The 22,283-nt window shown below is 32.5% G+C and overlaps 1 protein-coding gene across 4 annotated transcripts in view; it reads left to right on the plus strand.

Moving 5' to 3' along the window:
- LOC117180111 (protein sickie) overlaps positions 1–22,283 on the plus strand; it is a 319,545-nt gene that overhangs the window by 143,148 nt on the left and 154,114 nt on the right. The window lies entirely within an intron of this gene.

Consider the following 22,283-nt stretch of genomic DNA (forward strand, 5'->3'; position numbering starts at 1 on the left):
TTTTTATTTACCAAGTAACGCCAATTTGAAATTACGAGATATGTCCCATTATATCTTGAGCATTTGCTTTAAATACCACAGGCCAACATGGTTTTGTTGTTGGAAAGTGGAGGGTCATTTTCGTAGTAATTTTTTGCGTAGAATCTGAATCCGGAGTCTGAATTGACCCATCACGTCAGAATTTTAAGATATTTGAGGTTATGTACCCAAAAATGGCGTTTTTGGCTACTTTTGAGTTTATGTACAGAATACACAACATTTTTTGGGATTTCAACAACCCCGAATACCCCTAAGTACAAATTTTCAAGAGAAAACACCCAGTAGGGGCCAATTCTGACCCCGGATTCGGATTCTACGTAAAAAATTACTTCGAAATGACCTTCCACTGTCCAACAAAAAAATCATGTTGGCCTGTGTAATTAATAATATTTTTTGTATACATATTTTAACATGCCATGCTTGAAATTTATTCAGCTTGAATCGAAGGAACATGCCATTTTTATGCTATCATATAAAAGAATTTAGACAACCAAAAAACTTGTTTTTTGTGTGCAAATTTTTAAGAAGTTCTAACTTGAATATAAATTTTGTTATTCATTTTGTAATTCAGAAGACTTTTGATAGAAATGAAATTTTGAGGTCTTGCTCTTGTTGAGAAAATACGACTTTTACCCACTACCTACTTCAAAGAAATTATTAAATCTGGCCCACTCATTTTTCTTCATTGAATTTAGTCAGCATCCAATTCGTTTTAAGGGGGTCTCCCCCCCCCCCTGTGTGTCCGGTCGAAAAAATAGATTTTTTTTGTTCCCTTAATTTATTCCTGCACATGTGTAGAATATGCTGGCCAAGTGATATTCCAATATTCGAAGTCATTGAAAAGTTACAGCTGTTAGAACGACTAGGTTTACTTAATTGTTTACGTCGTTCTTGAACTTTCAAACGCGTTTTTCTCTAAACTACGCTTTTCGAATTGGCCGGCATGATATCTCAAAAACGGTTTGACCGATTGCTTTGAAATTTGTAGGGTAGCTTTAGCACATGTGTACGTATGGCCTGAACGAGGATAATTAGAAAATTCTAAACGGTTTTTTTTTCGTAAGAAAATAATCGAAAAAAATCACGAAATCTAAAGAAAAAATTCAAAACCGTGTCAATTACTCAATTTTCAACAGATTAAAATGCCGTTCGGTTTTTTGGTTTCAAATAAGCCGCTCGCCCGGAATCATGCCGGCCATGGATACACTTTTTTTATATGGGTGTCTTCGGAGTTGCGCCACATGCATTATAATAAAGATTTTGGGTTCAAACTTTCACGATTTACTGTTCAACTGTGAAGAAATATATAGTGAAAAGTTCTAAGTTGCATATTGTTACCGTTCCTCAAAAAAAAATTCCCAAAAACATTAAACAAAACTGGCCGTCACACGGGGTGACCTTAAGTTTCAACATTTTCTTTCAACTGTTTAGGACTGAAAGTATTTAACATATATTTATAATTATTATTTACGTTAATACTTTTTTACATCGGGTGGTCCACTATAGATTGCTGACCCTCTATTGTGGTCGTTAGCCTCTAGAAGGAAGAAAAATCTTGACTTATACATACTATACATCATTAAAAGTGAAAAATTGTTTGAATTTCATACATAAATGTATATGCATTAAATTCAAATACATACGTTCTTTAACCAGCTATGTGATACAGTCATCCATATGGAAAATGAGTATAAGGTGTTTCAGAATTAAAAATCTTATATCAATAAGTTAAACAAGCGGGTCGTAAAAATCTAAATCAACATTCCACCTGAACAGGGTGCTTGAACTTCGAACTACTAGCATAACTAAGTATTTTCTGTAGAGCCAAAAGAAACAAGAAAGGCTGCAACCCCTGAGAGAGCGAGTGTTCGGGGAGTAAGCAAAAAAAAATATATGTATATAGAGAGAGAGAGAGAGATAGATGGATTCTAAGAAAAGCACGAAAGTGCTCTCATTTATTGCGTTTAAGGGGACCAGCAGCTGCCGCTGACGTTAACTCCGTTTTCCTAAAATTCTCGCTCGATCATGTGGCTCGGTGATCAGGTTTGTTATGATTTCTATCGACATGAACCTGCTCTCACGTAAAGGCATCAGAAAGAAGTGATTGATTTTTAAGGGGCTTCGCTCTGCTTTACTCTCCGCTAAATGCCATGGGAATCATCCGCAGACTTCACTCGACGAAATCGAGGAATCAATGCCATTTCAAGAAAATAAGTTTCGTTGGGGTTGCTTGTTCATTATTTTCTATCGGAGAGACTAACGGTATTTGTGCATGCTCGTTTATGTGAGAATATGCTCGTGGCAGGATGCATGCACTCTAATTATCGCCCTTCTTAGAAAACCGATAAATCGGCATTTTTCGAATTTATGACCCTGATATACGAGGAAGATTAATCCAACAAAAATATAATATGCGCTTTTTTTAGGAAGACTTTATGAATATAAATATGTTTTTGATAATTAAAAAATCCTTTAAGAGATTATCCTTAGTTGAGGGGTGTTAACTGATGCACAGATTAGATGTAAATCCTGATGTACCAGAAATACTGCAGCTAAATTCAACCTTCTATTTAACATCAAAATGATCAAATTTTGAGAATTAAAATATGTATGAGCCCAGCTTCACGATCCTATAAAAAACTCTCAAATAATTTTGATCTAAATCTGGATGGTTTTAAAAATAGTAGTATCACTGTGCTGCAAAATCACTTTGATTCAATTTCCAAATCAAAGTAATATCTCAGGATTTTCTGTGAATTGAATAAGTGTTCAAGTTAATACAGGAAAAAACAGTATATTATGCGCCAAGGAGATAAAACAGTTTTTTATGGTCGAAATTGAGTTTGCAAAACTCAATTTTTAAAAACACGCTGGACCATAAAAGACCCTGTCCTCGGTACACACGATACTTTATGCAATAAGAGTATGGTTCTGTGTCGTTTCCGCAATAGTTTTTCTAACTGAATTCAAATCCAAGCGTTTTTTGCCTACATGTCAGATGTTTGAGATTCTTTTGGTTAAAATTTTGTTTTGAAAAATCACAAATCGCATTATAAGTGGATGCAGACATTTTTTGTGATAAAAAGCACCGTACTTTTTCGATAGCTTGAGCGTTTCTCGAGATTTTAGTAGATTTATCCCAAATTTCTGCCTCCCCCTCATGCACCATTTCTCTCAATCCTTTCCTTTCTCCCCTCGCCCCGCACTAGTCCTATTCCCCTACCAACTTTCACTGCCCTCTCTTTCCCACCCCAGCACTCTCCTACTTCCCCATTCCTGCTCATACTTCTCCTCCTTGCCCCTACCAACGGCTTACATTTTCTCTCTTTCCCATCACCCCTTCTTTCTTCGCCCTAAACCCACCCTACTTCCCTTTCCGGAAAAAAGTGTGTTAGACTTTAGAAATCTTGACCGAATCTATAAGGATTTCTGCCCGGGGCTATGAAAACACAAGCATGTAACAATAGAACATTGCTAACCGAATGGGGAAAGTAGAAGATTCCCAATGAGCATGAAGATGCCGTGCGAGCGAAGCTAACGCGGTAACTATACGCTTTTACTGTTTCGCGCCAGGGTCCCAAAGTCGCAATTCCCACGCGGATATTCAAGAAAAGGTTTTACTTTTAAAAAATGCTGTGCTTAACTGAACTTTTTGCTAATCAAAAAGTATTAATATTTTCTTTGTTTATTCTGGAGAGAAACCCTAAAAAAGTTTATACGTACAGTCCTGACTGTTTTCAAGGTACATGACAGAGAAGCATTATATATTTACAAAGTGAAAAATAAAGTTTACACTAATTCTTATTTAAATCAAATTACTCTACTTGGATTCGGTTGAGTTCAATACTGGGATGCCCTCGAATTCTCTGCAATCAACGAAAAGTTACTTGATTTCCATTGAATTCTCTTGATTCCTCTGGAATCTATCGAAGTTCATGCAAATTCCCGTACCAAATTCTACGTTAAAAACGAAAGAAATTACCACTGTCTGATTAATGAAAATACAATGTAAATTGCTTATGATGTAGAAATTCTCTATTTAAGTTTTGTCTTTTTTATTTATTTTTCCTTATATATTTTTTTATTTTCTCAGTGTCTTTGAAATGCATATATTAAATTTTTATACGTAAAAATTATACCCTTTTACATTATCAACAGTTCACATAATTTAATTACGCCTTTTCAACTTATTTTGAGGGAAAATAATATTTTTTTCATACTAGTTTCACCTTTTTTTATAAGAATTTTACATACGTGCTGCCATTTGCAAAATATTTTAAGTAAACTCAATAAAGTTAATTAAAATAGAAGAATGAGAAACAAGTCAGCAAAAATGATGATTTTTCTTAAAAAATAGTTTAAAAATTCACAGTTAATTATTTATAAATATAGTAATATAAAAGGGGGCAAACCCTCAAACAGAGAAACCCTAAATCATATCCGATTTAAACATTTTTTTCTTGAAATTTTGTTGGCTAAAAAGTTCTAGTCTAAGTTTGCATGTTCAAATTCAAAAATAATTTTGTTGAAGCACCGCCATATATAATATTGACCATTTTTTATCAGCGTAATGATTTGCCATCCTGAGACGTGACACCTCGATCGTAGCTTCAATGTGCGTAAAAGTATTTTACTGTACGCGAAAAGAAAGATAAATACATTTTTCTTCAATTCTTATTTATAATTGCGAGAATAGCATTCTGTTAGTCAAAAGAAAAACTTGTTGTCTTAGTGTAATTTTCAAATAAAAAAATAAAAAGTTTTTGCATCATGCGCCATAAAATTTGAGGCTAGCTAAGAAGAAAGTAGTGTAGCCATAATTTTTAGCGACTGGTCTTGCAGTAGAGTAGGTAGTGGTAGGCAAGACAGATTTACCGTTGGCGTCTCTCTAAGGTAACGGAAAAATTACACTCAGAATGCCGCAAGATGTAAAACGTAACAGTGGTCAGAGATTATGCTGAGAAATTATACTGAATCACGCTTTCTTACAAACCGTGGCATTATACCAATCAGTGGTTTTTTCTCATCTCTTGGAATCGCAATGGATGTCATAAACCTTCACAGTAAAAAAGAATACTTACACCTTAAGTTATTTGGCGTTAAATTCAGTTTTTATCTGGATCTAAGCGAAATTATTAATTCTGAAATTCAGCCAATAAAGCAATAAATTTAAAACAGTTTTACTGAATGATAAACGCACAGGGTGTCTACTAATTTTGCTTGATAAACTCCGTGTTATTTACCAATTCTAAATATCAAATCTCCTCTTTTCAGAAGTACGAATAAAACGCATTTAACATAAGGGTTTCCTATGTGCAATTTTATGTATTGTGATATCTTATCATTTTTAAACAAAATAATGTTTTTTACTTTTTGGGGTCATGTAAAAATGAATACAATTAAGATTACAATTGCTTCAGAAATTTCGGCACGATGGTGGCCCTCCTCAGTTAATTCTTCAAGAAATTTTTCTTCGCGTAGTGTATGTGAAATATAATACGAATGCGATGACTTCGCAGATTTGATAACCATAACAGTTGTTGTTTTTTACAAAAATATCTTTGGTTACCACTTTTTGGTATTCTTATTGGTAAAATTTATTTAGTACTAAGATAAATAATATATTTATGATGTGTTTCGTAATAACTCTTTATTAATTATCTATAATCAATAGCTATTACCAAAGAAATTAAAAACTATGACCTAATTTTTTGTCCGAAGTCTTCAAAAATCTACATTTTGTTAAAAAAGTGTAACCGAGTAAAGTTTTAAATTATTTTTGAATATTTTCATCGAATTCGTTCTTTTATACTTTTTATTATGTTCTAAAATAAGAAATGTTGCTTTAGAATATTTTATATTCTTTTAAAAAATTGTATTAAATCTTTTGAAATTTTATAAATAATCTTGCTCAATTTTCTCTTGGAATTAATTCTTCAAAATAAAAAATAATATGATTATTTTTCAACCAGTTGCATTTTTAATAAAAAAAATATGACATTTTTCCTTACAGAGACGAAAAATATTTTCATTTTTCAACTCGATAATATGAATTTTTAACAAAAATGACCTTTCATCCAAAAAAGGTCCATTTTATACAAAAAATTGAATATTTAAATTAGTAGTTGAAAAAATGAATTTTCTGACAAAAGAAACGATGCTTCAACAAAACAAATTCATTCTTAACAAAATAGTTGAATCATTCAACAATGGAATAGTTTTTCAACCAAATGATTACATTTTAACCGAAAATTTCCACCATCTTTTAAATTGTCTAAAATTACTCCGAAAATTTTGATAAAATTTTCAAAATACAAAAAATGACGTTAAAAAGTATAAAAACGTCCACATTTTTTTGACATTCTTAGAAAAAAAATATATCAATTTTGCTACTTTTAAACTGATTCCAGTTCTCGGCTTGAATTTCTATTCCTGATTAATTCTCGATTTTCCCAGTTAGTAGACACCCTCTAAACAAAATGCATTCGCAAATATTAGACGTTGATAGATAAGTATTCGGTGTCGGATTTCTGATTGTGTGATATAAAAGATATAAATATTGTGATAGAAGACTTAAAAATGGCACTATCACTAGGCACAATTTAATCATCCTTTTGAAATAAAAGTAACTTGATTTTTATGCCCGTAAAACTTTAGAGTGGACTTTTCATATTGTAGTATAATTTTCTCTTTTAATTCCCTCTCTCTCTCTCTCTTGTGCATTGTTATATATTTTTGTGTCTATAAATGAGTCGGGCATACTACACTGATGTTCGAAAACATACTTTTATCTTTTTAGAATTTTTTGTGCAATTCTGTTACACAATATGACTTTGTTAGAGATTCTGAAGTTTCAAAGACTTCTTCATACTTTTTTGTTTCTTCGACGCACGTATCCGCTCCATTAGAATGCAGCCATCTTCTCCTGCTTTCTCTAGAAAAATTTTGCTGTCGCGTCGCATTGCTCGCCATTGATATCCGACACAGAAAAGCTTTGGAGTTTAATCGTACGACAATATCACTTGCCTGTATTTTGTATACAAAAAAAATTGTTGCTCTCGGCATGCATCCAGCCAGATCCTTTGTTCACTCGAGGAGAGAGCTCGAGTAACATGCGGCTGATACTAATATAGTGAGAGGGAAATTAATTCCATTAAATAGGCTCAGACGTGATCTATTATGGGGAAACAACTCCAGGATTTATTAAAAGAATAGACCAAAATAAACTGGTTTGCCGAATATCACCAAACTATATGTTTGTCTAAAAAAAAGAAATACATTTTTTCTGTTTTGTATTCTATGGATTATAGAGAAAATAAAAAATATATAAATTTAAAAAATATTCTTCGATTATTTATTTCTTTGGCAATACTTATTAAGTAATTTCGTGTATTTTAATGTATTGTTTTTCTTTCTGTTCCAGGTAAGTTACCATTTACGTCTGTCTTTGACTTCTTCCGACTAGGCGGTAAGAACATTTATTTTACCAAGTTGATATTTTTTATAATTTATAAAGTGGATTAAATTTGGGTGTGCAACTCTGCTCACGTGGGTTGAAGAATTAAATACTAATTTGTAGTCGCCGGTGAGGTACACAAAAGAACAAACAAGACCCTAATTTCTTCCACTTTAAAGTAAAAAAGAATGACCAAAAACTGCTACAGGATAGTTGCAATTGTTTGAATAATTTTTATTTGGTTAAATGAGTTTTTTCCCAAAAATTCCTGAAAGTTTATTATTGTCTGCAATTTTCTGCAAATAATGAAACACTTAATGAAGGTTAAGAGTAATATTTTGTTAAAGATATTTTGAAATTGTTTGAAAAATTCATAATTATCAAGAAGTGAAAGATTATAATCATTCACTTCTTGATTTTCATGGAAATGGTCGAGTAAATTGTATTTTTTATAGATCTCTTACAACATACCTATTATCATTATGTACTCGTTTTTTCTTCTTTCAGAAGTTATACCTCAGTTATTGTTCAAGCAATGATTTTCAGTATCTTATGAATCGTTACTTTTTTATTGTGGTATTAATGAGACATTTAAGGGGGATGGTCAAGAAAGCTCTTCGGCCCATCACCGATCGGTCTCAAAGTGTTTTATTTTGTTCATCTAAATAGGCCTCGTAACCCCTAAATGCCTCATAGCCTCCTAAAACCCCCTAAAAGCGCGTGATTTTAAACCTACAATTTTTACGTGTTTTAAAGTCTCGGACCCTATGATCTAAAAGCACAGAATTCGATACCTGAGAGCAAAGAGGCACGGCCTAATGTCTGAAACTTCGAGACCGTTGTTTTAAAAGCAAGGGTTCTGAGATCGTAGTTCTCGCGCCAAAGCGTGATAAAATCAAGGAGCAGAGCCGTGAACGAGGCCGTGAATTAATCTCCCGAAATTTCTCTCCATGTGTAGAGACTGATTCCATTTCAAATTATGCAATGAGATCTGCATTTAGAAAAGCCTCTTTCACTTTTTTATATTTGAAACCACATCAATTTATATCCTAATTTATTCAATCATGTTGAGCTCGATCCGGATTCATCACCGCCCCTCATACAATTAGTTTTTAAATTTCTATTGGTGCTTTAAAACTATATACATTTGTGTGGTGCCATATACTAAAAAATGTAAAGAGATTTTTTAAAAGGAAAAACATTTCAAAACATCTTTTTCCTTGACATTTACTTCTTACTTCGGTAGTATAAGAAAAACTGAACTCCAATAAAAATGTAAAAAAAAAATTTTACGAGAGGGGGTAATGTACCCGGATCAAGATAATCATGATCTAGTAAATAAATATATAAATTGATGTGGTTCCATTTATTAAAAAGTCAAAGTTTTTTTTAAAGGAAATTCTTTGGTAAATAACATTTTTCTTTGATAGTTTTGCTTTCATTGTTATTTTTAAAAATTAGCAAATTCGATTTTTTGTTCGAAAAATGTTTTTTTTTCAATTGGGAACGGTTAAACTGCGATACACCACCTGTTGACAAAAATTCGAACTAGAAAGAATAGGCACAATCTTAAAGATGCATTTTAATTTGTGCATAAAAGTGTTTTAACTTTTTTTGTTTAAAGTATTTATTGGATAATAAAAATAAGTCTTTATCGAAAACAAAGTATTTTAGATGCAATTTACATATTTTACAGAGAAAAACCAAACTCTTTGAGAGAAATATTTTTCTAAAAAAACAAAACAATTATTATTCTTCTTATTGTGATTTTCAAAAGATTATAAACTTAAATGGACTTATTTTGAAGCAAAAATGAAGTTAAAGTCAATTTTTATTAATTTATACCTGAAATATTTACTATTTAACAATCTGATCGAAATGTTAGGTTAGAATCCCTATTTAAATTCCAGTCGTATATTATTCGTATTCTTGGCATAATATGGGTAAAATATGTAGCTACATACATGAGTTAAAGTTTATTTAAGTTTACAATGCATTTAAACTCACATGAAATTATGAAATAATTGTATTTTTTTTAAAACCTATTTCACAAAAATGTGTTTTTTCTTTTAAGCACTTTTATGTCAAAATTAAAATACATGTTTAAAATTGTACCTACTCTTCCTAGTTCCATTTTTCGGCACCATGTGGCGAAATGGTAGACCACCATTCCCAATAGGAAGAAATCGTTTACCAACAGCCAAACTTACAGAATGTGTGGTCCATATAAAAATAAAAATGTTAAAAGTGGCTTTTTCGAGAAAATTAATTCTCAATATTTTCAGAAAAACTGCTGTCATTTTCTCAATTTCGAAAATTTTGATATTTTTCTCGAATTATTCCATACAGCTAAGAATTCATCATCACATGAAAGAAAAACTAACCAATTTGTATATTTGGTTAAAAAAACTGGATTATTTTGAAGAATATTTTGGCAGTTTTTATGTAATTGTGAGGCTGTCTTCAATAGCTCACAATTTCTGAAAAAAATCGGACAAAAGGTTAAACAGGTGTTCTTTCATTTGGAGTGTAGAATCATATACTTGCATGCAATAATATTCTGAAAAACTTCATGCAGACCTCATCGTATGATTTGAAATTGAATCAGTCTAGTATTAACTTTACATAAAACTGCTATTTTTCATGTTGGGGAATATTCCGAACGCAATACATAGGAATTAGGGAAGGTCAACATTTAAAATTATTGTTTAAAACTTATTCCTTCAAAATTTCTTAAGAAGTGGCTGAAACTTAATTTATAAACAGTTAACAAGTATTTGTTTTCCCATCTCTTCGAAACCTGTGCGTTTTCCATTTAAAGTATCATGTTAATTTCAAAAGGCGGAGAGGGTGGCTCTTGACAATATGGACTGACTTAAAAAAATGAAATTTGTAACTCTGGGGACCTCACAAATTATTGTGGGGATCGTTGTCATCTAGCAAAGACAATTTTTTTATTATACCATCCTAGCATGCAACCCTTGAAATTAGTGGTCTCTCTAAATTCTTCTATGATCCTCTAAAAAAATCATCCTTATGCAGCAGCAGGTCTCCTAAAATTCGATTTCACTCAATCCCATAATTTTTCGATGGCTCACGAATTATTCACCGTTGTTTGCTCTTGGTCCGATGTCAGATGGTATCCCCCGAAGACGCTTGTTATAATGAGATAGAAGAGATTAGGGAGCACACATAGGGATTTGAATGGGCATATCCACGCAACGATCTACAAATATTCAATCGAGCCAGTGTGGGAGTGTAAAAGCAGGAGACAGAGCTGGCCCTTGAAGAGGATAGAATGAGAAAGGGAATGGGTGTATTGAAAACGAAAAAAAAAAGAAAACAGAGCCAGTGATCAGGGGCAGTCGTGACTCAGCCACCCCGCGATTGTAGCTCAGCTTCGGCTCGGGAAGCCTGCCGAACCTCGGGGAACAACGCTTTGTCCGTCCACCATCCACCCCTACATGTCTAAATTCTTATAATTCGAGTTGACAGGCGCACGTGCATAAACTCCCCGAAGATACCAGAAACGTCCACGTACGAAATTATTGAAGAGGCTCTTCCGGTGGTTCACGCGTCGTTTCGTACCTTGTAAGAAGAACATAAAAGGAAAGCAAGATTTATTTCCACACGGAACTACTCACAAATCGAGGGTTTTCGATATTCTAGAGGAAAGAGATCACTCTCGATAAAAGTATTCGTCTCTCGGGTCTTTCTCGTCTCAGTATTTCTTTCATTGGGGTTATTTCTTTTTTAATGAAAAATAATTGAGGAGAGAGAAAGAGAAATGGGTGTTTATCAATTCAGATTACTTTGAATCGAATATTTAAAATGGAAGTCAAATTTCATGGTTTTCCCTTTTATATGGTGAAATTTCTCTGATAAGCAGCTACATTTTTCTGATGTAATCAGCGTATCCTTATCGCGGAAATTTAAAATAGAACGCACATGAATATAATTTAAAAAATCAATCCGAGAAGAGATCAGGAAGCGACCTCAAGGTCCTCAAGTACAAGTCACGTTAAGGCAGACTTACATTTTTTAAATCATAATTTTTCTCATTTTTCTACCTTTGATATCAGCCTCAAGAATGGAGGCCTTCTTATTCCAAACACATATCCAGTATCCACCATCTAAAAAATTAAACCTCAGAATTGTATTATGTTTGATGTTATGGGATATGGGGGGGGGGGGTAAAAAGGCATGGTACATGGTTAAAAATAATTTCTGGGAAGTTTTCTCATTGGTTTTTTAACACATATATTTTGTGTTTTGTTAATTAAAGTCGTTTGAGACAGCTTCTAGAAAATCTACTTTTTTATTTTCCCCTCTACAACTTGCCACAATGTTCGATATCAAGGTTAATGTTTTAGGAAATTTTATTTTACATAGGCAGTAACTTATGACAATAATGTCGGACTGAAATGGGTGCAAAGATGAAACGGCTTGACCGATTTAAATGAAATCAATTGTGACCAAAAAATTTTGTAAAAATTTTATTTTGAAATTATTTTTAACCATGTACTCCAACTTCGAATAATTTGGGAAAAATCATGCTGAACTAAGACTTAAGGATATTTTTTCAACCAAAAATGGAGGTGTCTCTCTAAGACATAACATCAAAACAACCATTTTTTATTAATATTTTTGGTCAGAATTTCTTAAATTTTTTATTTTTATTAATTTTACTGACCTTTATAGCATATTTTTTAGATTAAAATCAGTAAATCCGTTTACCAATGAAATGGCAGTATATGGTGCCAATATAGACTTCATATGTGCGAGGGCAGTTTTTACATCCTTAGACACCTAGCCACTTTTGAATTAACAGAGGAAACAGATATTTGGAAGCTTCCCAGTATTTTTCTTCGCTTATGAGTGGTAACTTTATGGACGGTTAGAGGGAAACGGGTAAACCCTAAAAAAATATGAAATATCGAGAAATCCCATGGAATTAAGTGGAATAATATGAAATGATTTTATATTTACATATATTGGAATTCAGTCCAATCCGTTAATATCTCATGAAAATCCGTGAAATTTCTCAAAAATCCCAGGAAATTCTATAAACGACGAACAGAATTTCTAAAAAGGTCATATGAAATTTTTTTAAACTTTTAATATCCGATGAATTTGTCAATCATAAAATGCACAGAGATAAATAAAATCCAAAGAAGTTCCTGCAAAAGCTATATTCAAGTCCACGGAACTTTATGTATTCACGAGAAGTACCATGGAATTCAGTGAAATCTCTACTAATCCAATAAAATCTTATAAAATCTATAATCAAATTGAAAAAAATTTCATGAATTCCAATATAAACGAAAAGAATCCCCTTTCATGCGATAAAGCTTCTAGAAAATTAGTTCATCTCAATGAAACCTGGATAAATACCATGAAACTTTGAAACCAACTGCAATACATTTCTTTAGAATTTCCTGAAACAGCGTGGAATTTCTGTAAATCTAATGAAATATCTTGAATTTCGAAGAAGCTCAACCGCATCTGAATAGAAATTCCTTGAATAACCATCTGATTTTCTGAAATTTCACAATATCCCTTGAAATTACTTGATATCCCACGAATTCCAATAAAATCAAGGGAAACGCCTTTCGTAAGCAATATCAAAAATTACTTCAAATCCTATGTATTTGAATGAAACCCCTTGATTTTCAATGTTATGATGAATACAGAAAAAAAGTTTTGAATTTAATCATTCGATCTTGCTTTAACCAAAACAGGGCTTGCAATAATTTTTTATAAAAAAAATGGGCTTAAATGTAGCTTCAAACCTATTAAAACGGGCTTAAATTAAAGTTGAATAAAAATAAGCTGCACCAAATACCATACTTTTCTCTTTGTTTCATTAAAGTCCATATTAATTTCCTTGGCATTCCTTACCTGTTGTAAGATCCCTTCAAGTGTCGAAACAGATTAATCGGACGATGCATACTCGTTACTCGGGTATTCAAAACTTTATATAAAATGCTTCTAGGCTTGTAGTTTAATTACATTTTAGATAACAAAAATGTTGTGCTTGTTATTCTCTAGCTTTAAAATCAAAACTCAATTTATCACATTTTCCAAGTAGTATATAAATTCAAGATACGAAACTTTCTATTAGAGTTTTGTCTATCAATGCCGAATTCTCATTTCTATTCAACAAATATCCGCAAAACTCTTTCCTAAAAATGATTTGCCGATTCAGCTTTTGCTTTCTCTAAGAGAAAATTCCAGTCAAAGTTAATTCAGTTTGAAACATTTCCCGGACATTTCCGAGCTTGTGGAAAAAGGGAGCAAACCATTCGCGTCAGAAGAGGACGAAGTCGGATAAAAGTCGTCGTTTTCTTCGTGTGAAGTAACACGTGTGCTTAGGAGACCTGCAGAAGCTCAGATCAGACTGACAGTTCACCGATAATAAGCTTTTCCTCAGAAAGGAAGCTTATTCACCCCAGGAATATATAGGTCTTACTTGTGTAGACCACAGAAACACTTCGGGTTCAGATGAGAACTGAGGGTCCTCAGAAGGCATACAAGACCCTCTAAAAAATTTCTAAGGGCTCTTCTAAGCCTAATTTCTTAGGATCTAATAGGGTGGTCCTGCTAACAATGTAACTGATCCTCTGGCTATTTGATTCTACTTCGCTGTTGTTTCCTATTCCTAGTCCTATTATTTTCCCGCAAATTCTATTATTTTATTATCCTAGACATAGATATTCCGAGAAGGGATCACAAATTTAATTTTCTTCATTCGATTGCACTTTAGCTAATTATCTTCAGTTGCGATTATTTCTATTGTATTTATTTAATCTCTTAGGTATACCATTAAAAATATATCAAATCTTCAATAAGAATTTTTTCGATTTAAATAAGCTTTTTTGAAAAAGGGAGAATACGACACGTACCTTACCGATTTGACAAAAAGTTTTAAAGAAAGATCTTTCAGCATATGAGTTCAAAAAATTAAAAACACGAGTTATCAAAAAGGGTCCAAAATTTTGTTGAAAGCATTTGAGAAAATATATTCGCGTTTTTTTTTAATTAGCGGCGATTCACTAAGGCGAATCTTTAATATATTATTATGCGCTGCGCTTCCACCTACTCCAAGATCAGTCTCTTTCTGTACTCTAGACAGAGAATTTTGCAAATAATTGTTTGTTATACGCGTCTTAATGTGTAAGCATATTACGTATCCTGTACTATATTATCTGATGATTTTTGCCACATTTATATCGTTCCACAGTGGAACCGAGTCGCGAAAGGCTGGCCAAAAGTATAAAATGGGCCAAATTATGTTACTCGGGGGTTTTTTGGGTTGCTAAATACGAATCCGATATGAAACATTTAGAAAACAAAATGGCGGATCCAATATGGTGGACGAGTATGCTAAATAAATTAGGGGTTGTTTTTGGCGGTTGTGGAATATTACGGTGGAATTGGAAACATAATATGGGGTTTTATAAAGGAGGCGCTTGCGGCTATTTTTTATTTGAAAATCTTAAGGCTGGTTTACATGACGACAGTTTGGAATTGTTTCGATAAAAATGATAGGGGTAAATTAAAAGGGGTTGTCGAATATTATTGATGGCTTGGGAACAAAACATAGAGTCTTTTGAAGGTGACTTGAGCGACTATAGTTAAAAGTGATAGGGTTGAATTTGAGGGGTTATTCAATATTATTGATAGGTTTAGAACATAGCCTGGGGTTTTAGGAAGGTGAACCGGGGCTTCTGTTTGCAGTTTGAAAATTTTGTGGCTGTTTCACATGAAAACACTTAGGAATTCTTTCGTTAACTAGGATAAACCCGCATGACGTAAAATTTACGACAAGCGCTCGCTCAAGGAAAATTACAGGGTGCGCCCGCTGAAAGATTAATTATTAACACACTAAGAATATACATCACTAAAATAAATTAAGTTTCCCATTCATCATTAAATAAAATGAAAACAACACAGAAAAAACAAAAGATAAGCTTTACATCGATTTCCGACAAAAGATTCTCTGCAAAAAAAAACTTTATAGGATAAACTTTACACAACGATCGGTTAAACTTTCTTTTGTTTTTCCATGAAAAACGCATGTTTTTTTAAAAACTTTTGGCTAAAAAAAACTTTGTCGCTCTAAAAAATTACCTGCAACAATTTTTATTTTTTTTCTGTAAAATTAGTGGTCCTTGGTGTTCAAAATCAAGAATTGTATCCTTACTCTTATTCTTCATTTAACCACCTCATAAATATTCATAACTGCAACACTCCGCAGTACTCATATTTCAAGAGAAAATATTTTTATTATCCGCTTTTGAGTAGTAAGTTTCATTCAATTTCCTGAAGTGTCTTCTCCCTAAATATTATTTTGCATTGTAGTCACGTAATACTTTGTTTCATGCAAAAATTCTTACGATTTTGTTCATGTAAGAGTCATCCTATTTACATTTTCATGGAATCTGACAATGCTAATATAAATAATAGGATCTATCCGTTGAAAGATATTCACAACGAGAGAAAAGCACGTAGCTCAGTTACAAGAGTTTTAATTTCTGACTTCTTGTTAAAACTCGAAGTACCAAATGCTGCAATTAGTCAATGGCGAGTAGCATACTACTCTAGTTATTTTCATCTCTTATTTCAACTCTTTGAAATCGTGCTACTTTCGTATTCTAGGATTATTTTATACCCCTGTGCTGTTTTCTTAGTTGCAAGTTTACTGATCGAAAACTCCGTCGTAAAGTTTTATGCGAGGAAGGTATTGCATTTTTGTCGAAAGAAAAAAAATAAAATGTAATAATTAAGAAGAGAAGGATAACTTTAGACTCGTCAATTAATTTAATATTACAATTTTATTCAGTTTTTATTGCAGAATATTTTTAAGAAATATTGCAATTTAATACAAAACTTTCGGTAGTCGCCGAGCTTATTTACCTTCGTTCTTCAATTAGATAATGTACCGTTTCTTTTTCTGTTAATTACAAAAATCATGATTTCTTGATTGCTTCTTTACCTTCATTAAAAATTCACGAGTATAGATGCACGAATATAAAGTGTCATATTTAGAGTACTTGGGGAAAAATACGAGTATCCTTAATTATGCTGATTGTGGGTTGACGGCACGTAAACATAATAATCGATGAAAGTCAAATCCCATACCTTTCGCGACCATGCTCGCGGAAAGTTATCCCACGGTAGTACCGTAAGTTATGGGTACGATCATGTATCAGTGGTTCTCATCTGTCATTTTATTTATTTATAAGTAAAAAAGGAATATCTTGGTTTATAATATTTGTTTAGGTTTTTTCCAATACCTTGCTAAATTTATTCATTTACAGGACTACCTAAATGTTGAGTGGAATATACATATAAATTCTTAATCAAATATATCAATCAATGATTATTACATTTCTTCACACATTTTTGTATTGCTTGAACTTTGCTCCTTAGTCCAATTCAACTTCAATAACATGATTGTTAGGCACAGGTCAGGGAATATCAGGGAATTTAAAATCCGTCAGACAAAGTCAGGAGTCACTGACAAATGACGTATATAAGGTATGTTTCTTAAATTTTCAATTCCCCTTCCCAAAATCAAAAAACGATTTGTTTGAATATTCAACCACAGAATATGGTAATTATATTGATAACAAAATATTGAATTTGCCCAACTAAATGTGTTGGTTGTTTAACCAAATCTTTTGATAAAAGGAGTATTTGGTTGATTCAACACAAAAAAGTTGTTGGGCCAATCACAAAAAAATTAAAGTTAAAATTTGTTACAGGTACGACTTGCAACGATTAAAAATTAAACATATTTCGGCCCAAATTTCACCGAGGTTAGGTGAATAATTCGAACTTCATCTAATGCGTCACGCTAAAGTGACCAAAGTTCGGTAAAATATGTAGAATCAGCAACAGGAAACACGACAAGGTTAAAAATCGGAAATTATCTTCGATTCGTGTAAAGTTTATCTGGCAAGGCTAATTTTTGTGGTGGGTGAATCGTTCACCTAGAATCGATGTAAACTTTATCTTTCGTTTTTTCTGTGATCAAATCTTTTGTTGAATCAGCCAAAATTTTTTTCATTTACCCAAAATTCCATGTATATCCAAGAAAACTGTTTTTGGATTCAACAAGATTTTGTTCTGAGTGAACCATATAAAATAACTTAAGATTTACCTTGAATCCTATACAAATTTCTACTAAGATTATAATCTTAGAAAATAAAAATGCTAATTCTCTTATTTGCATAAATGTGGAACCTTCGTGAAATCATATTTGAAAAAATAAAATGTAATTTCAACGTGTGCGTTCCTTGAGTTGAACATTCAACAATTTTGGTTAAAAATTCCCCTATTTGGTTGAGAATTTAACATTTTTGGTTAAAAATTGAATTGAAAATTTATCTTTTCTAGTTAAAAATTCAACTATTTGCCGGAAAATTCATGTATTTTGTTTGAAAATCCGTCTTTTTGGTAGAAAAGTAATCTAATTATTAGGTCTAGAAATTAATTAGGTGCTTTTACTTTAATGTCTTATAACTCTTGGTCTAACTGGAATTATTTGGCTACCGAATTATTTTTTCAGCTTTACGAGAAGTTGCAGTCATACGTAAAACGTGTAAAAAGTGATTTCAGAGATTTAACCATTATGATTTTTCAATTGGAATGCAGAAAGCATGTAGTGTCTCTAATGCTCCTTGTCAGACGGCATTGTCTTCACTAATAATTTTTTAGGTTAAGTCCGCAGGGCCGCCACTTGTTATATTGTGTTTTAAAGTTTAAGGTTCGTCCCTTAAAACTACCTTAGAGCGGAAAAAGTTAATTTTGACTAAGAGTTACAAGACATCAAAATAAAGTCACCGAATTAATTTGTAGACCTAATAGATGAAACTCTATCTTCTTGGTTAGAAAGTTATTATTTTCAGTTGAAAGTTCCTGCACTTTGTTTGAAAATTTGTATTTTTTGGTAGCAAAATGTATTTTTTTAAAAATTGATTTGGTTTTTGCTCTTGGGGTGCTAAAGAATGGACTTTTTTGCGACGTTTTTTCTTAATACCATCTATACCTTTGGAGTGCAAAAATGTGGTAAAATCCCAAATCCCTGGAAAAGCTTTCGGATAGGAAATTATTTTGAACCAATGCGTAGATCAACACATAATTGAGTCTAAACCTACGTCTCAACCCTTTTCAGTTCGTGTCTGAATTGAAAGAAATTTGTCCATGCGAACACACATTTCAATTCTTCTCGATCAGTGCGTGCAATCATAATGAATCCGAATGAATCTGATTTGCGGATGACATGCAGGTGTTGAAAAGGATTAAACCGAAATTGTCATTCATCTGAATTGCTCAGGCGGATGAATCCGAATGGATGCAAAAATATATAATTTTTCTAGTGGATTTCTCTCATCTCTCCTTAATCTGAATTCTCAATCAAATGTTTAATAGGGTTTCATTTAATGGAAAGGATGATCGAGTTGTGACAGTTTGTCGAACTTCCCTGGATTGAGGCGAGGCTAACTACCACTGAAGTTAATCGCCTTGGCCCGTCAATCGCCAAGTTTGCACACAGCTCAGAAAATGCTTGAGTGAACGCATTGCCCTTATGTGAACTGAACATGCATGAATAGTATTATACACACATTGCAGTCTGAAATCGCACATCTGCGAGAGTGCACACACACCCACACACTCTCATGGTACCGTAAATGTACATTAATGTTGTCGTGAAGGAGAGTAGGGAAAGAGGGTCCAGCTGGAGAGAAAGAGCTGGATAATATAGTATGTACGGAGGTACTATAATATATACGCATAGTACTCAGTGCGAGTCAATGCGCGGTTCAAGAAGGCATTGCTCACCAGTGGCACTACAGGCTCGTAATCGTACACGTGTGTTCATTGTGATCAAAACCGTAGGCTGTGCCATAACTTCCTTTTACGCGACTTTCGGCTCCTAATTTTTGAGATAAGCGAGTGAGATTTTTTTATGACGTTTTGTGTTGGGTATAGTGATTTGTGGTTTGTGGACAGTGGACCATGAAATCTACATACATTTAATTGAGAAAATGTCCTCATTCTAAGGGATTCGGAAATCAGGTACCAGTTTTGCGTTCTAGAATTGCAAATCTAGTGAGTAGAAAAGTATGGGCAAACTATTTGGGGCCAGTATATAGACCGTCCTTCTGTCAATACAGTCTATTATGGTGCTAAGTAGAAGTGAAACGTTTTTTTATGGTCAAATGCTAGTCTGGACAAGCTAATCTAGCGCTAGATAGTCGGTCTTGTGAAAATTTATATTAGAGGGTTGACGTTGAAAATGATTTTCAAGACTGTCTAGAATCTGCATGATAAAAAAACTTCTTTGTTTTTAATATAAATTTTTCCTTTTTATACTTTTCATCACCTTGGCTTTTTTTTGGAAATATGTAGAAAAATATTTGGATTTTATACTTAGACAATTTCTGGCCATGACGAGCTAGTCAGCGCCCGATTAGGACCCAAGAATATAGTCTAGATCACATGGTCTAGAAAATGTCCAAACTGGACGCAAGTCTGCCCCGATAATCTTCTACGTGACAGATATTAATTTTTTTATTTCAAGATTTTAAGAATTACTAACCTTTGCGTTCACTAATATTCGTCATAATAAATTTTGCACTAAATTTTCAGTGAGTTTTACTGTATTATATATACATTTTTTCATTATTGATTATATTTATACTTTATTGTGTAATACTTCATATTGCACACGCCCAGTAAATATAGAGTCGAGGAGTTAATCATTCTAGAAAAATGGTGTACAGCATGAAATCTCGTGGAGTCCCTAAAAATCTTTGCAGTCCTTTAAAATCCATTGAATTCTTTTGAAAAATTTGCAAAACCCTTAAAATTTTATTTCAAGAGGTTCGTTTGAAATCTTAAAAAATCCTCTAAAATTCGTGGATATACTTTGAAATCTTTTAAAATCTCTTTAAATCCTTCAAATATTCTGCAAATCTTTTCAAATTCTTTTAAAACCATTGAGAAAACCTTGAAATCGCTTTTAATTGTACAAATCTTTTAAAAACCTTTAAATTCCTTGTAAATCCCTCAAAATTTCTAAAAGTCGGTTAAAAGCCATAACATTTCTGGAAATTCCTTAAAATCCTTTATAATATTCAGAAATACTTTGAAATTCCGTTTAATCTTTTGAAATCTAACGAAAACGTTTAAAATCCTGTGAAATTAATTAAATGTCTTTAAATATCTTAAAATCCGTTAAAATCCTTAAAAATCTTCGTACATTTTTTGGAATCTTATGAAATTCCTTTAAATTTTCGAACTTCAACTAAAATCCTTTGACATTTTTTAAACTTCTTGAAAATACGTTATTATTTCTTGTAATCCTTAAATATACTTTGAGTCCCTTAAGAACTCTTAATATCCCTCGTAATACCTTAACACTTTTTTTAAATTCTTGACATGATTTTAAATTCCTTGAAACCTCTGAAAAGCTTTGATCATCTCGATAAATTCCGTTAAAATTGCGTACTTTTTTTAAATACTTTGTAGTCTTTTGAAACATCCCGAGTAAAAATGCTTCGACTTGAGTTCGACTTGTTTATGTCTTGAGTTCGTCTCCAAGACATCGATGCCTGGCTGCGTGTCAAAACTGAGTCGAGGCATAGGCCTTCGTCTTACTTTTGTGGCCACGACAGGTGAAACGGCGTTTACTTGTCTTAAGTTGAGCCTTGTCTTGGCTAAGACGAGGTTTACTTGACTTAAGACGAGCCTTTCTTGGATGAGATTATCGAACCTTTTTTGGCTCATAAATGAGATTAAAATTGATAAATGAAAAATTTGTAATTATTAAATTTTTTTATTTAAAAATTCAGAATCGATGGGTCTGAACGAGTATAACCCTGAAAAATTTTCTTCAACAAAATAAAAATTGTAACTTTCTAGAAGGATCTCTATAAGCGGTTAGACATACGTAAAAACAAACAACATTTTCGGTATCATCGTCAAACAAGTATAATACAAATAACAATCCGTAAATAAGTTGATTTAATACGTATCTTGTATAAAAATATACAAGATCGTTTAACCATTAACAAAGATCAGCTTTTATGACTGTTAGAAATAACCTTTTTTTTAGGGCAGGTATACGCTCAAAGTCATAAACCGCACGTGTTGGAGTCATAAAAATACGACTCAAGAGATAAATTTATGTCTTCAAGACATAAAAACTTGTAAAATGAAGTCGGGCTCCGTCTCAAAACTGAGACATGCTCAAGTCGCCTTTTTCGACTTCAGCATGTCTTGATTGGGGGCAATTCAAGTCGAACTCAAGTCGAAGCACTTTTATTCGAGATACCTTAAAATCTCTTGAAATCTGTTGCATTCCTTTCAAATCACTGGAAATCTTTCGAATCTTTTCCAATCTCTTGAAATATTTTGAAATCTCGTTTACAGTGAAATTGATTGATGTATTGTATGTTTATTCTGTAAGAATATAAAATCTTACGTAATGAATAGCAGTTCCCTAACCAAAAAGGATAATATTCTAGATTTATTTCATCCTAAAAGTTATGTTGATCTTTTTGTATAAATATTCTTCTCTCAACATAAAAATAAATTAAAGATGATTAAAAATTTTTTTTAATTTCGTAATTTTGATTTAATTTTTATTATCAATAGCTCATTTTGGTCCTGGAAAGATTCGTTGCAATTTGATTTAATATGTATTTTTATTTTTAATTTTTTATTTAGAAAACTGTTTAGTTTTATTACACATGAATATGGAAAATGAATCTTT

This window comes from Belonocnema kinseyi, chromosome 9 (assembly GCF_010883055.1).
Source record: "Belonocnema kinseyi isolate 2016_QV_RU_SX_M_011 chromosome 9, B_treatae_v1, whole genome shotgun sequence".
Taxonomy (NCBI): Eukaryota; Metazoa; Arthropoda; class Insecta; order Hymenoptera; family Cynipidae; genus Belonocnema; species Belonocnema kinseyi.